Below are 14,144 nucleotides of genomic sequence, written 5' to 3' on the forward strand. Positions count from 1 at the left end.
CTTGTGCATGCTTTCCCCAGAGACATCAATGGGGAGAAGGTGGTAGGTAACCCAAAGTATTGATCTAGGCCCATTCTTGGTATATTTAATGCCACCATTTCACCGGCAAATGCGATCAAATAAAAAAAAATTGTTCACTTTTTTCACAAACTTTAGGTTTCTCACAGAAATTATTTACAAACAACTTATGCAATATGGCCTAAATGGTTGTAAATGCTTCTCTGGGATCCCCTTTGTTCAGAAATAGCAGACTTATATGGCTTTGGCGTTGCTTTTTGGTAATTAGAAGGCTGCTAAATGCCACTGCGCACCACAAGTGTTTTATGCCCAACAGTGAAGGGGTTAATTAGGGAGCATGTAGGGAGCTTGTAGAGTTAATTTTAGCTTAAGTGTAGTGTAGTAGACAACCCAAAGTATTGATCTAGGCCCATTTTGGTATATTTCATGCCACCATTTCACCGCCAAATTGCGATCAAATAAAAAAAAATTGTTCACTTTTTCACAAACTTTAGGTTTCTCACAGAAATTATTTACAAACAACTTATGCAATTATGGCATAAGTGGTTGTAAATGCTTCTCTGGGATCCCCTTTGTTCAGAAATAGCAGACTTATATGGCTTTGGCGTTGCTTTTTGGTAATTAGAAGGCTGCTAAATGCCACTGCGCACCACACGTGTTTTATGCCCAGCAGTGAAGGGGTTAATTAGGGAGCATTAGGCAGCTTTTAGAGTTAATTTTAGCTTAAGTATAGTGTAGTAGACAACCCAAAGTATTGATCTAGGCCCATTTTGGTATATTTAATGCCACCATTTCACTGGCAAATGCGATAAAATTAAAAAAAAACTTAAATTTTTTCGCAATCTTAGGTTTCTCACTGAAATTATTTACAAACAGCTTGTGCAATTATGGCACAAATGGTTGTAAATGCTTCTCTGGGATCCCCTTTGTTCAGAAATAGCAGACATATATGACTTTGGCGTTGCTTTCCTGGTAATTAGAAGGCCGCTAAATGCTGCTGCGCATCACACGTGTATTATGGCTAGCAGTGAAGGGGTTAATTAGGTAGTTTGTAGAGATCTTGCAGGGTTAATTTTAGCTTTAGTGTAGAGATCAACCTCCCAGCTGACACATCAGAACCCCTGATCCCTCCCAAACAGCTCCCTTCCCTCCCCCACCCCACAATTGTCCCCGCCATCTTAAGTACTGGCAGAAAGTCTGCCAGTACTAAAATAAAAGTTTTTTAAATTTTTTTTTTATATATAGCATATTTACATATGCTGTGGTGTAGCATCCCCCCTTAGCCCCCAATCTCCCTGATCCCCCCAAAACAGCTCTCTAACCCTCCCCATCTGCCTTATTGGCGGCCATCTTGGGTACTGGCAGCTGTCTGCTATTATTTCACAGTCAAAAAAGTGTTGTTTTTTTAAATGTACACTACTGTTACACCAGATATGTGTGGTGGCACTGGGCAAGTGGGCACAGTATACGCTGTGAGTCTGACAAACACGGTGGCAGACAGGCAACTGCTATCTCTCCTTACAATCTCTCCTTACAGCAGATTTCAGATGAGTCCTTCAGGACTGTAGTGGACACTGAATACACTAGCCTAGCTATCGATTTCCCTATTAAATCAGCAGCAGCTACACTGTCCCTCCTCTCACTAAGAATGCAGCTTCTAAATGAATCTAAAATGGATGCTGTCCAGAGGTGGGAGGGTCTGGGAGGGAGGGTGCTGCTGATTGGCTGTAATGTGTATTCTGACTGTGAGGTACGGGGTCAAAGTTTACTCAATGATGATGAATAAGGGGCGGATCGAACATCGCATATGTTCGCCCGCTGAGGCGAACGCGAACATGCTATGTTCGCCGGGGACTATTCGCGACATCACTACGCCACATATATTAAAGTTAAGAACCCCTAAACCTCTGGCCTCCCACATTGCAACAACCTAAATTAAACTATAGTAACCCCTAAACCTAACCCTAATGTAACCCTAACCCTTATCCTAACCCTAAACCTAATATAACTTTATCCCTAACCCTAACAACCCCTAACTTTAACATAATTTAAATAGAGCTAAACTATAGTTAGAATTATTAACTAAATAATTCCCATTTAAAAACTAAATACATACTAACTTGGTGAAATAAAACCTAACCTGCCTTACACTAAAACTAACCTTACAAAAAATAACAAACACTAAAATTGCAAAAAATAAAAAAAACTACCATTACAAAAATAACAAACATTATCCAAAACAATAAAAATGATTCCTATTCTAATACCCTTTTAAAAATAAAAACCCCCACCCCAAAATAAAAACCCCTAATCTATAATAAACTACCAAGGGCCCATAAAAGGGCCTTTTGGGGGTCCTGAAAAGGTCCTTTTGTAGGGCATTGCCCTAAGTTAAAAAGCTCTTTTGCTACAAAAGAAAATAAAACACCCCCTAACAGTTACAAACCCCCACCCTCCTAACTACCAAGGGCACTTAAAAGGGCCTTTTTGGGGCCATTAAAGGGGCTCTTTGTAGGGCATTGCCGTAAAGTTAACAGTTTTTTTGCTGCAAAAAAAACCCCAAACACCCCCTAACAGTATACAAACCCCCACCCCCCAAACCCACAAAATAGAAATAAAGTAAAACTTAATCTACCCTTTGCCCTGAAAAGGGCATTTGTATGTCCAATAAACAAAGGTGTCCACAGCATAAGCTTCCAAATCTTTTCTTTATTTAGGGAAGGATTCAAAGGTACAAAAATAGCAGTACCTTTGAATCCTTCCCTAAATAAAGAAAAGATTTGGAAGCTTATGCTGTGGACACCTTTGTTTATTGGATGTACTTTGGAGCTAGCAGTGAGCTCCTGTCTGCATTTGCATTGCTTGAAGATATTGCTGGTTCCCTACATTGGATTAAGGGCATTTGTATGGGCACTGCCCTTAAAAGGGCATTTAGCTCTTTTGCTGCCCAAGCGCTAATCTAAAAATAAAAACCCACCCCAAATGAAAAAAAACAAAACATTACACAAAATAACAAATTATCAAAAATAATAAAAATGATGCCTATTCTAATACCCATTTAAAAAAAAACACCCCAAAATAAAAAAGCTAATCTACCTTTTGTAGGGCATTGCCCTAAATTAAACAGCTCTTTTACCTTGAAAAAAAATACAAAGACCCACTAAAATTACAACCCCCCCCCAACCCACAAATTAAAAAAACTATCTAAAAAAACTAAGATAACCATTGCCCTGAAAATTACATTTGGATGGGTATTGCTCTTAAAGGGACAGTCTACCATAGAATTGTTATTGTTTTAAAAGATAGATAATCCCTTTATTACCCATTCCCCAGTTTGTATAACCAACACAGTTATATTAATATAATTTTTACCTCTGTGATTACCTTGTATCTAGGAACCTTCTTCCAGCCCCCTGATCACATGACTCTGACTCTTTATTATCTATTGTCTTAAAGGGACATGCCACCCACATTTTTTCTTTTATGATTTAGAAAGAGAATGCAATTTTAAACATCTTTCTAATTTACTTATATTATCTAATTTGTTTTATTATCTTGATATTCTTTGATGAAAAGCATATCTAGATATGCTCACTAGCTGCTGATTGGTTGCTGCACATAGAAGCATCGTGTGATTGGCTCACCATGTGCATTGCTTTTTCTTCAAATAAGGATATTTAAAAAATGAAGCAAAATAAATAATGGAAGTAAATTGTAATGTTGTTTAAATTTATATTCTCTATCTGAATCATGAAAGAAAGATTTTGGGTTTAGTGGCCCTTTAAATTTAGCATTGTTTTGTGCTAAATCTTAACTAACCCCCTGTGCCTGAACACAGTGGTATCTATATGGCCCACGTGTACTTTCTGTCTCTTTGTGTTGAAAAGAGATTTAAAAAGCATGTGATAAGAGGCAGCCCTCAAAGGCTTAGAAATTAGCATATGAGCCTACCTATGTTTAGTTTAAACTAAGAATACCAAGAGAAAAAAGCAAATTTGATAATAAAAGTAAATTGGAAAGTTGATTAAATACGATCTAAATGTTCCTCCGGTACTAAAAAAAATCAGAGAAGCCTTTAAAAATTGGCAAAAACTCCCCCTTTCTTTGTCAGGCCGCATTGCACTTTATAAGATGACCCTCTTGCCTAAAATCTTGTATGTACTTCAGAATACATCATTCATCTTAAAAGCAAAAGATATATTATCTTTTAACTCAGCGCTTCGATCCTTCCTGTGGCAGAACAAGAAGCCTAGGATCTCTTTATCTAAATTAATGCTTCCTGTGGAGCAGGGAGGACTCTCCCTGCCAGACATCCGTCTGTATAATATAGTCTTCCAGGCTAGGGTAGCAATAGACTGGTTAACCAATGCTAATTATGTAACAAGTATTGACCTTGAAAAAAACATAGCATATCCATGTTCTCTGGTTGCCTTATTACATTGTGATAAAAATACAATTCCGCTTATACTAAAGAAAATTAAGTCTATCTACAATCCAATCCAGATGTGGAAAAAGATATGTTCAATGTTACACATTCAACCCAGAATCTCTCGATATCTACCTCTTTTAAATAATCCACATTTCCAAGTCGGCATACAATCTGCTCTCTTCTCTAAATGGGAATCTCTGGGCCTTCAGAATATCTCCCAACTACTTGATTTTCAAAATAAATGTATTAAAACCTTCGATTCTCTTAAAAAGGACTTCCATCTTCCTAATAAAAAAATGTTCGCCTATTTGCAAGCACGACATTTTGCCCTTAAATTAGTAAAGGACTTTGGTTGGGAATGGTCCCTAGGTATACTCAAGAATTGGATCTTATTAGCCAAGAATGGCTTAATATCGATTTCATTTATATACCAGAGGTTGGTCTCTCTTAAAGGCCCAGAAATATTAGAAAACTTGCAGGCGAAGTGGACAAACACACTATTAGAGGATCTAGGAGAGACTCCTGTAATCACTTTATCAATCCAAGCAATCGCACGTGCCACTCTCTCCGCTACGTGGAGAGAGACACATGTTAAACTATTATTTATGACTTATTTTTCCCCAGAGAAGGGAACTAAATGCCGAAGTCTTACCTTTAATAAATGCCCAAAATGTTCCTATCCCTCTGCTAACCTTATCCATATGTTCTGGAATTGTCCAAAAATAAGGAATTGTTGGTTGAAAATACAATATTGGCTTATTAACTCAGTAGAAATATCTTCACTATCATTTTCTCCCTTAAATACAATTTTCCCACTAGAGGTCTTTGGCCTCCCTCGAGATAAACTTAAAATAGTTACTTTGGTAATTCTCGCTGTTCGATATTTAATATTGAAGAAATGGAAATCGCGAGCAACCCCAAGTATATTGGAGGTAAAAAACTGTTTGAAGAAACAGTGTATAATAGAACAAATAGATACCAACTTACAGAATGACCAAGAGGTGAGGAGTTTCTTCTCTAAATGGTCGGACTTTATTAAAGCGCTGCCCGCAAGTGAAATTGAACATTTAATTTACCCCTTTAGAAATACGGAGTTGGTTCTCCTGGGAATTTGGTAAAGCCATGATTCTTGTGGTTTTTTTTTTTTTTTCTTTTTTTTTTTTTTTCTTGTCTTGCTTGTCTTCTATCTCTAGTGCCCCACCCTCCTTTCTCTCCCCCTTTTTTTTTTTTTTGTTTTTTTTGTTTTGTTGTGTTTGTTTTATTAGGGTTTATTTATTTCACGTGCTTACGGTTTAAGATAATTAGTAGATACTTATTAAAATAAAGGAAAAAAAAAAAAAAGAGAAAGGGGCATCAGGAAGACAAGTTTAAAGTGCTATTGTTGAGAGCTAAAATCAGGAATGTATTTTATAGATCAGACCAGATTCTGTCATTACAAGAACTGATTTTGATGTTTTTTCTTTTCTTTTCTCCTCTATATGAAATTATGTTGTAATAAAAATCCTGATGCTTGTTAATAAAGATAAATTGAAAAAAAAAAAATTAAAAGCCCTATCTGAATAATTAAAGTTTAATTTATACTAGACTGTCCCTTTAAAATGGTATTTAGCTCTTTTACATGCCCAAACCCTAATCTAAAAAAAAACACCCAAAAAACCCCTTAAAAAAACCACTAACCCCCGAAGATCCACTAACAGTTTTTGAAGTCCCGCTTGAACGATCTGCATCCAGGGGGCGAGAAGTCTTCATCCAGATGGCCTATTCAATCTTCATCCCAGTGGCAAAGTCCTCATCCAAGCAGTGAGAAGTCTTCATCCAGGCGGCCTCTTCAATCTTCATCCAGGAGGCATCTTCTATCTTTATCCCGACGACGCAGAGTGGGTCCATCCTGAAGACATCCAGCGCAGAGCATCCTCTTCATATGGTCGCCGCTGTACACTCAACCTTCAATGCAAGGTACGTGATTCAAGATGGCGTCCCTTGCATTCCTATTGGCTGAAAAAATTTGAATCAGCTAATAGGAATTAGAGCTGCTAAAATCCTATTGGCTGTTCAAATCAGCCAATAGGATTTAAGCAGCTCTTATTCTATTGACTGATTCGAATCAGGAATCAGCCAATAGAATGAGAGCTGCTTAAATCCTGCTGCCGGGATCAAGATATAAGATGCCGTCTGAATGAAGATTGAAGAGGCCGCCTGGATGAAGACTTCTCGCCGCTTGAATGAGGACTTCGCCGCCGGGATGAAGATTGAAGAGGCTACCTGGATTAAGAGGCCACCTGGATTAAGACTTCTCGCTGCCGGGATGAAGATCGTTTAAGCGGGACTTCAAAAACTGTAAGTGAATCTTCGGGGGTTAGTTTTTTTAAGGGTTTTTTGGTGTTTTTTTTTTTAGTTTAGGTTTTGGGCATGTAAAAGCGCTAAATGCCCTTTTAAGGGCAATGCCCATCCAAATGCCCTTTTCAGGGGAATGGGTAGCTTAGGTTTTTTTAGAGTTAGGTTTTTTTATTTTGGGGGGTTGGTTGGGTGTTGGGTTTTACTATTGGGGGGTCTTTGTATTTTTTTTTACAGGTAAAAGAGCTGATATCTTTGGACCAATGCCACACAAAAATCCCTTTTAAGGGCTATTGGTAATTATTGTAGGCTAGGTTTTTTTTTATTTTGGGTGGGCTTTTTTATTTTGATAGGGCTATTAGATTAGGTGTATTTGTTTTTTCTTTTTTCTTTTTGATAATTTAGTTTGTTATTTTTTAGTGTTGTTTTCTTTGTAATTAGATACTTTGTACTTTTTAGAGTAGTGTTAGAATTTTTAAAATGTGTGGTTTAGCTAAATTTAATTGGTAGTCAGTTTAATTTTAGTTTAATAATTATTGGCTAGATTACAAGTTTTGTGTCATGAGTAAAAAAGCAGCGTTATGGCTCTATTTCACTACCGCTGGTATTACGAGTCTGGCAGGTATATCTGTACCGCACACTTTTTTGGCCGTAACGCAACGTAACTACAACAGCTTTCAAAAAGTCCTTTTTCAATGGGACTTCCATAGCGCCGGTATTACGAGTTTTCCTGTCCGGCCAAAAAGTGAGCGGTACAGCCTATACTGTCAATATCCATAACGTAAACTGAAAGTCAGTAGTTATGGGTTTTATGTTACAACCCCACTAAAGTGCTAAAAAGTACGCTAACACCCATAAACTGCCTATTAACACTAAAATAAAATTATTAACCTCTAATCTGCCGCTCCCGACATCGCCGCCACTATAATAAACATATTAACCCCTAAACCGCCGCACTCCCGCATCGCAAACACTAGTTAAATATTATTAACCCCTAATTTGCTGTCCCTAACATCGCCGCAACCTACATTACTGTTATTAACCCCTAATCTGCTGCCCCCAAAATCGCTGCCACTATACTAAAGTTATTAACTCCTAAACTTAACCCTAAGTCTAATCCTAACCCCCCTAACTTTAATATAATTAAAATAAATCTAAATAAAAATTACTATCATTAACTAAATAATACCTATTTAAAGCTAAATACTTACCTATAAAATAAATCCTAAGCTAGCTACAATATAACTAATTGTTACATTGTAGCTATCTTAGGTTTTATTTTTATTTCACAGCTAAGTTTGTATTTATTTTAACTATGTAGACTAGTTAGTAAATAGTTATTAACTATTTAATAACTACTTAGTTTAAATAAATACAAATGTATCTGTAAAATAAAACCTAACCTGTCTTACACTAATACCTAACATTACACTACAATTAAATAAATTACATTAATTAAATACAACTAACTAAATTACAAAACCCCCCCACTAAATTACACAAAATAAAAAAGAAATGATCAAAAATTTAAACTAATTACACCTAATCTAATAGCCCTATCAAAATAAAAAAGCCTCCCCAAAATAAAAAATCCCTAGCCTACACTAAACCGCCAATAGCCCTTAAAAGGGCCTTTTGCGAGGCATTGCCCCAAAGAAATCAGCTCTTTTACCTATAAAAAAATAATACAAACAACCCCCCAATAGTAAAACCCACCACCCACACAACCAACCCCCTCAAACAAAATCCTGTCTAAAAAACCTAAGCTCCCCATTGCCCTGAAAAGGGCATTTGGATGGACATTGCCCTTAAAAGGGCATTAACCTCTTTTTCCTTGACCAAACCCTAAGCTAAACACCCCCCCCCCACCCAATAAACCCTTAAAAAAACCTAACACTAACCCCCAAAGATCCACTTACAGTTTTTGAAGACTGGACATCCATCCTCAACGAAGCTGGGAGAAGTCTTCATCCAAGCGGCAGGAAGTGGTCCTCCTGACGGGCAGAAGTCTTCATCCAGACGGCATCTTCTATCTTCATCCTTCCGACGCGGAGCTGCTCCATCTTCAAGACATCCGGCGCAGAGCATCCTCTTCTGTCGATGGATCTTTAAGAATAAATTCTCCTTTAAATTACGTCATCCAAGATGGCGTCCCTTGAATTCCGATTGGCTGATAGAATTCTATCAACCAATCGGATTAAAGGTGAAAAAATCCTATTGGCTGATGCAATCAGCCAATAGGATTGAGCTCGCATTCTATTGGCTGATTGGAACATCCAATAGAATGGGAGCTCAATCCTTTTGGCTGATTGGATCAGCCAATAGGATTGAAGCTCAATCCTATTGGCTGATTGCATCAGCCAATAGGATTTTTTCACCTTTTTTTTTTTAATCAAAGATTTTTATTGAGGCAATACAAGAAAAAGAAAGAACATGAACATAATATACATTTTGCATCACTTTGGTAAATTTTGCATACAAGACATTATTTATCCATTGGGCAATGAAACCTTTAGATAGAAGAGAATAAAGAAATCTTAATTCAGATATTATATATGTATCTCACCAAAAGAATACAATGAATATAGAGGACATTGTATGCAAGTACAAAATCAAATACATATAATCAAGCATTACCTCTTTTTTCCTTTTGTTTCCTATATAAACGCATAAGAGAGTGATAGAATTTAAAGAACCCGAAAAACTTATACTTCTTATAGAGTGATATGTTAATTATAGAATAAGTGTATTTATTATCTGAAAATTTACAAATTATAGGGAGTCATAACAAGTTGCTCCTACTAGATGCACGTAAGTGGAGGGAAAAGTGCCTCATTTTCTTTGTAGACAGATGGCTAAGAGCAACTTATAACAGAACGATATCAATAGCGGGTAAATACCGCTTATTTGTCCACCTAAAATAAGGGTGGACAGTAGCTAAAGGTGAGGGTGGGGGGCGGAGCCATAAGTTATATTGGGTGAGCCCCTCTCCTAGGGAAATGTCAGCTATAGACGATGCGGGAAAAAGGAAAAGGGGTATGACCCGCAGGCAACCAGTACCGGCGGGAAAGGAAGGAGAGGGGTCCAGCAGTTAGTAGAGATGTAGGGAGGGGGAGGAGGGCGTGTCCTTCCAGTTGCAGTGTAGAATATGCTGATCAGTGCTGAGTCCAGGTGTATAAATATCTTGAGCCTTATTATAGTTTGAAAGGAAAAGTGGAGATTATGGCTCAGAAGGTTACTCTAGTGTACTCATGTACTCTTTTGTTATAGCATATGTGAAGCTGACAACTAATTCTATGTAGTAGCACAGAAACTATAGCATAGGAAATGGGGGAGCACAAAAATATATGATGTGAAGTGAATTTTAATGTAAACACATAGGTCAGTCAGAGAGTTTAGGAAACATCTAGGAGCCCCAAAAAGATTCAAGTATAAAGATATGTGCTCTCCTTGTGGAGCTTAGTACTAGTGTGTGATAAGCAAACCACTCCTGTAATGTAAGGGGGTGTTGTTGCGAGCCTACTAGGTGCTTAGCAATGAATAAACTATATATATATATATATATATATATATATATATATACATACGCACATATATATATGAATCTCTTGGGAAAACAGTTTTCTATGCGTACTATAGGTGCCTAGGCGCAAAAGAGAGGACTATTGTGGTGTGCTAGGAGTATGTGGGGAAGGCTAGTAGGTTTTTGGGCCCAAATGAGTGTGAATATGTATAACCTTAATCATGTAGGGTGTGGTGTGTGGCTAAGATAGATCAGTATTAAATGGATGCTCAAATATCTGTATAGATAGTGTGTTATAGTAACTGATGTTGTGTATTTGTAACAGAAAGAAAAACTAGTATATACACCAATAACAATATTTTCTCACAATGACCAATAGACATGGATGAACTATCAGCCCAAGTAAAAAATGGTACATATAAATTATTGAATGTGAGCCTAGGGAATAGGATTTTTTCACCTTTAATTCCGATTGGCTGATAGAATTCTATCAGCCAATTGGAATTGAAGGGACGCCATCTTGGATGACGTAATTTAAAGGAGAATTCATTCTTGAAGATCCATCGACAGAAGAGGATGCTCAGCGTCGGATGTCTTAAAGATGGAGCCGCTCCGCATCGGAAGGATGAAGATAGAAGATGCCATCTGGATGAAGACTTCTGCCCATCTGGAGGATCACTTCTTGCCGCTTGGATGAAGACTTCTCCCGGCTTCTTTGAGGACTTCTTGTCACTTGGATGAAGACTTCTCCCGCCTTCATTGAGGATTGATGTCCGGCCTTCAAAAACTGTAAGTGGATCTTCGGGGGTTAGTGTTAGGTTTTTTAAGAGTTTATTGGGTGGGTTTTATTTTTAGCTTAGGGTTTGGGCACAGAAGAAGAGCTAAATGCCCTTTTAAGTGCAATGCCCATCCAAATGCTCTTTTCAGGGCAATGGGGAGCTTAGTTTTTTTAGATAGGATTTTATTTGGGGGTTGGCTGTGTGGGTGGTGGGTTTTACTGTTGGGGGGTTGTTTGTATTATTTTTTTACAGGTAAAAGAGCTGATTTCTTTGGGGCAATGCCCCGCAAAAGGCCCTTTTAAGGGCTATTGGCAGTTTAGTGTAGGCTAGGTTTTTTTTATTTTGGGAGACTTTTTTATTTTGATATGGCTATTAGATTAGGTGTAATTAGTTTAAATATTTTATAAATTCTTTTTTATTTTGTGTAATTTAGTGTTTTTTTTGTAATTTAGTTAATTGTATTTAATTAATTTATTTTTTTAATTGTAGTGTAGGGTTAGGTGTAATTGTAACTTAGGTTAGGTTTTATTTTACAGGTAAATTTGTATTTATTTTAACTAGGTAGATAGTAAATAGTTAATAACTATTTACTAACTAGTCTACCTAGTTAAAATAAATACAAACTTAGCTGTGAAATAAAAATAAAACCTAAGCTAGCTACAATGTAACTATTAGTTATATTGTAGCTAGCTTATGGTTTATTTTACAGGTGAGTATTTAGTTTTAAATAGGTATTATTTAGTTAATGATAGTAATTTGTATTTAGATTTATTTTAATTATATTAAAATTAGTGGGAGTTAGGGTTAGGGTTAGACTTAGGGTTAGGGGTTAATAACTTTATTATAGGGGTTAATAAGTGTAATGTAGGTGGCGGCGATGTCGGGGGCAGCAGATTAGGGGTGTTTAGACTCAGGGTTTATATTAGGGTGTTAGGTGTAAACATAACTTTTCTTTCCCCATAGGAATCAATGGCGCTGTGTTACGGAGCTTTATGCTCCTTTATTGCAGGTGTTAGGCTTTTTTTTCAGCCGGCTCTCGACATTGATGTCTATGGGGAAATCATGCACGAGCACGTAAAACCAGCTCACAGCAGCGTTGGTATTTGGGTGCGGTATTGAGCTCAATTTTGCTCAATGCTGCCATATTGCCTGCTAACACCGGGTTTATGAAAACCTGTAATAGCAGCGCTATAGAGAGGTGAGGGTTACAATAACTTGCAAGTTATAAAAAGAGAGAGAGATGCACTCAGCTGAGACAGAACAAAAGCTAGAAAAACTTCCGTGCCTGTTCATTTTCAGTGCCACTCAGGGTGCATACTCTTTTAGCACACTATGCCCCTTCACAGAGAAAAAATATCCTGTAGCATATCACTCTGACCCTGCCCAATGACAGTCCAGCACCGAAATATCATTCAATTCTTCTCTGAACAAGAGAAACAACAACCCCAGACGATCATTTCGGCCTTCTGTGGGCCTCGTCAGTGAGGTGCAGTCGCATCTCTCTAAGGGCATGTGTGCAAGGAGTCCACGTCTGGTTTCCCCTTTTACTCTTAGCGAGACCCAAGAGCAATTTGCATAAATATCAAAAGAGAGAGAGATGCACTCAGCTGAGACAGAACAAAAGCTAGAAAAACTTCCAGGAGTAGTCTTCATTCAAGCCAGCCGAAGTGGTCCTCCAGTCAGGCAGAAGTCTTCATCCAGACGGCATCTTCTATCTTCATCCTTCCGACGCGGAGCTGCTCCATCTTCAAGACATCCGGCGCAGAGCATCCTCTTCTGTCGATGGATCTTCAAGAATGAATTCTCCTTTAAATTACTTCATCCAAGATGGCGTCCCTTGAATTCCGATTGGCTGATAGAATTCTATCAACCAATCGGATTAAAGGTGAAAAAATCCTATTGGCTGATGCAATCAGCCAATAGGATTGAGCTCGCATTCTATTGGCTGATTGGAACATCCAATAGAATAGGAGCTCAATTCTTTTGGCTGATTGGATCAGCCAATAGGATTGAAGCTCCATCCTATTGGCTGATTGCATCAGCCAATAGGATTTTTTCACCTTTAATTCCGATTGGCTGATAGAATTCTATCAGCCAATCGGAATTGAAGGGACGCCATCTTGGATGACATCATTTAAAGGAGAATTCATTCTTGAAGATCCATCGACAGAAGAGGATGCTCCACATTGGATGTCTTAAAGATGGAGCCGATCCGCATCGGAAGGATGAAGATAGAAGATGCCATCTGGATGAAGACTTCTGCCCATCTGGAGGATCGCTTCTTGCCGCTTGGATGAAGACTTCTCCCGGCTTCGTTGAGGACTTCTTGTCACTTGGATGAAGACTTCTCCCGCCTTCATTGAGGATTGATGTCCGGTCTTCAAAAACTGTAAGTGGATCTTCGGGGGTTAGTGTTAGGTTTTTTAAGGGTTTATTGGGTGGGTTTTATTTTTAGCTTAGGGTTTGGGCACAGAAGAAGAGCTAAATGCCCTTTTAAGTGCAATGCCCATCCAAATGCCCTTTTCAGGGCAATGGTGAGCTTAGTTTTTTTAGATAGGATTTTATTTGGGGGGTTGGCTGTGTGGGTGGTGGGTTTTACTGTTGGGGGGTTGTTTGTATTATTTTTTTACAGGTAAAAGAGCTGATTTCTTTGGGGCAATGCACCGCAAAAGGCCCTTTTAAGGGCTATTGGCAGTTTAGTGTAGGCTAGGGTTTTTTTATTTTGGGAGACTTTTATATTTTGATATGGCTATTAGATTAGGTGTAATTAGTTTAAATATTTTATAAATTCTTTTTTATTTTGTGTAATTTAGTGGGTTTTTTTGTAATTTAGTTAATTGTATTTAATTAATTTAATTTTTTTAATTGTAATGTAGGGTTAGGTGTTGGTGTAACTTAGGTTAGGTTTTATTTTACAGGTAAATTTGTATTTATTTTAACTAGGTAGATAGTAAATAGTTAATAACTATTTACTAACTAGTCTACCTAGTTAAAATAAATACAAACTTAGCTTTGAAATAAAAATAAAACCTAAGCTAGCTACAATGTAACTATTAATTAT

Source organism: Bombina bombina, chromosome 6, assembly GCF_027579735.1.
Source record: "Bombina bombina isolate aBomBom1 chromosome 6, aBomBom1.pri, whole genome shotgun sequence".
Taxonomy (NCBI): Eukaryota; Metazoa; Chordata; class Amphibia; order Anura; family Bombinatoridae; genus Bombina; species Bombina bombina.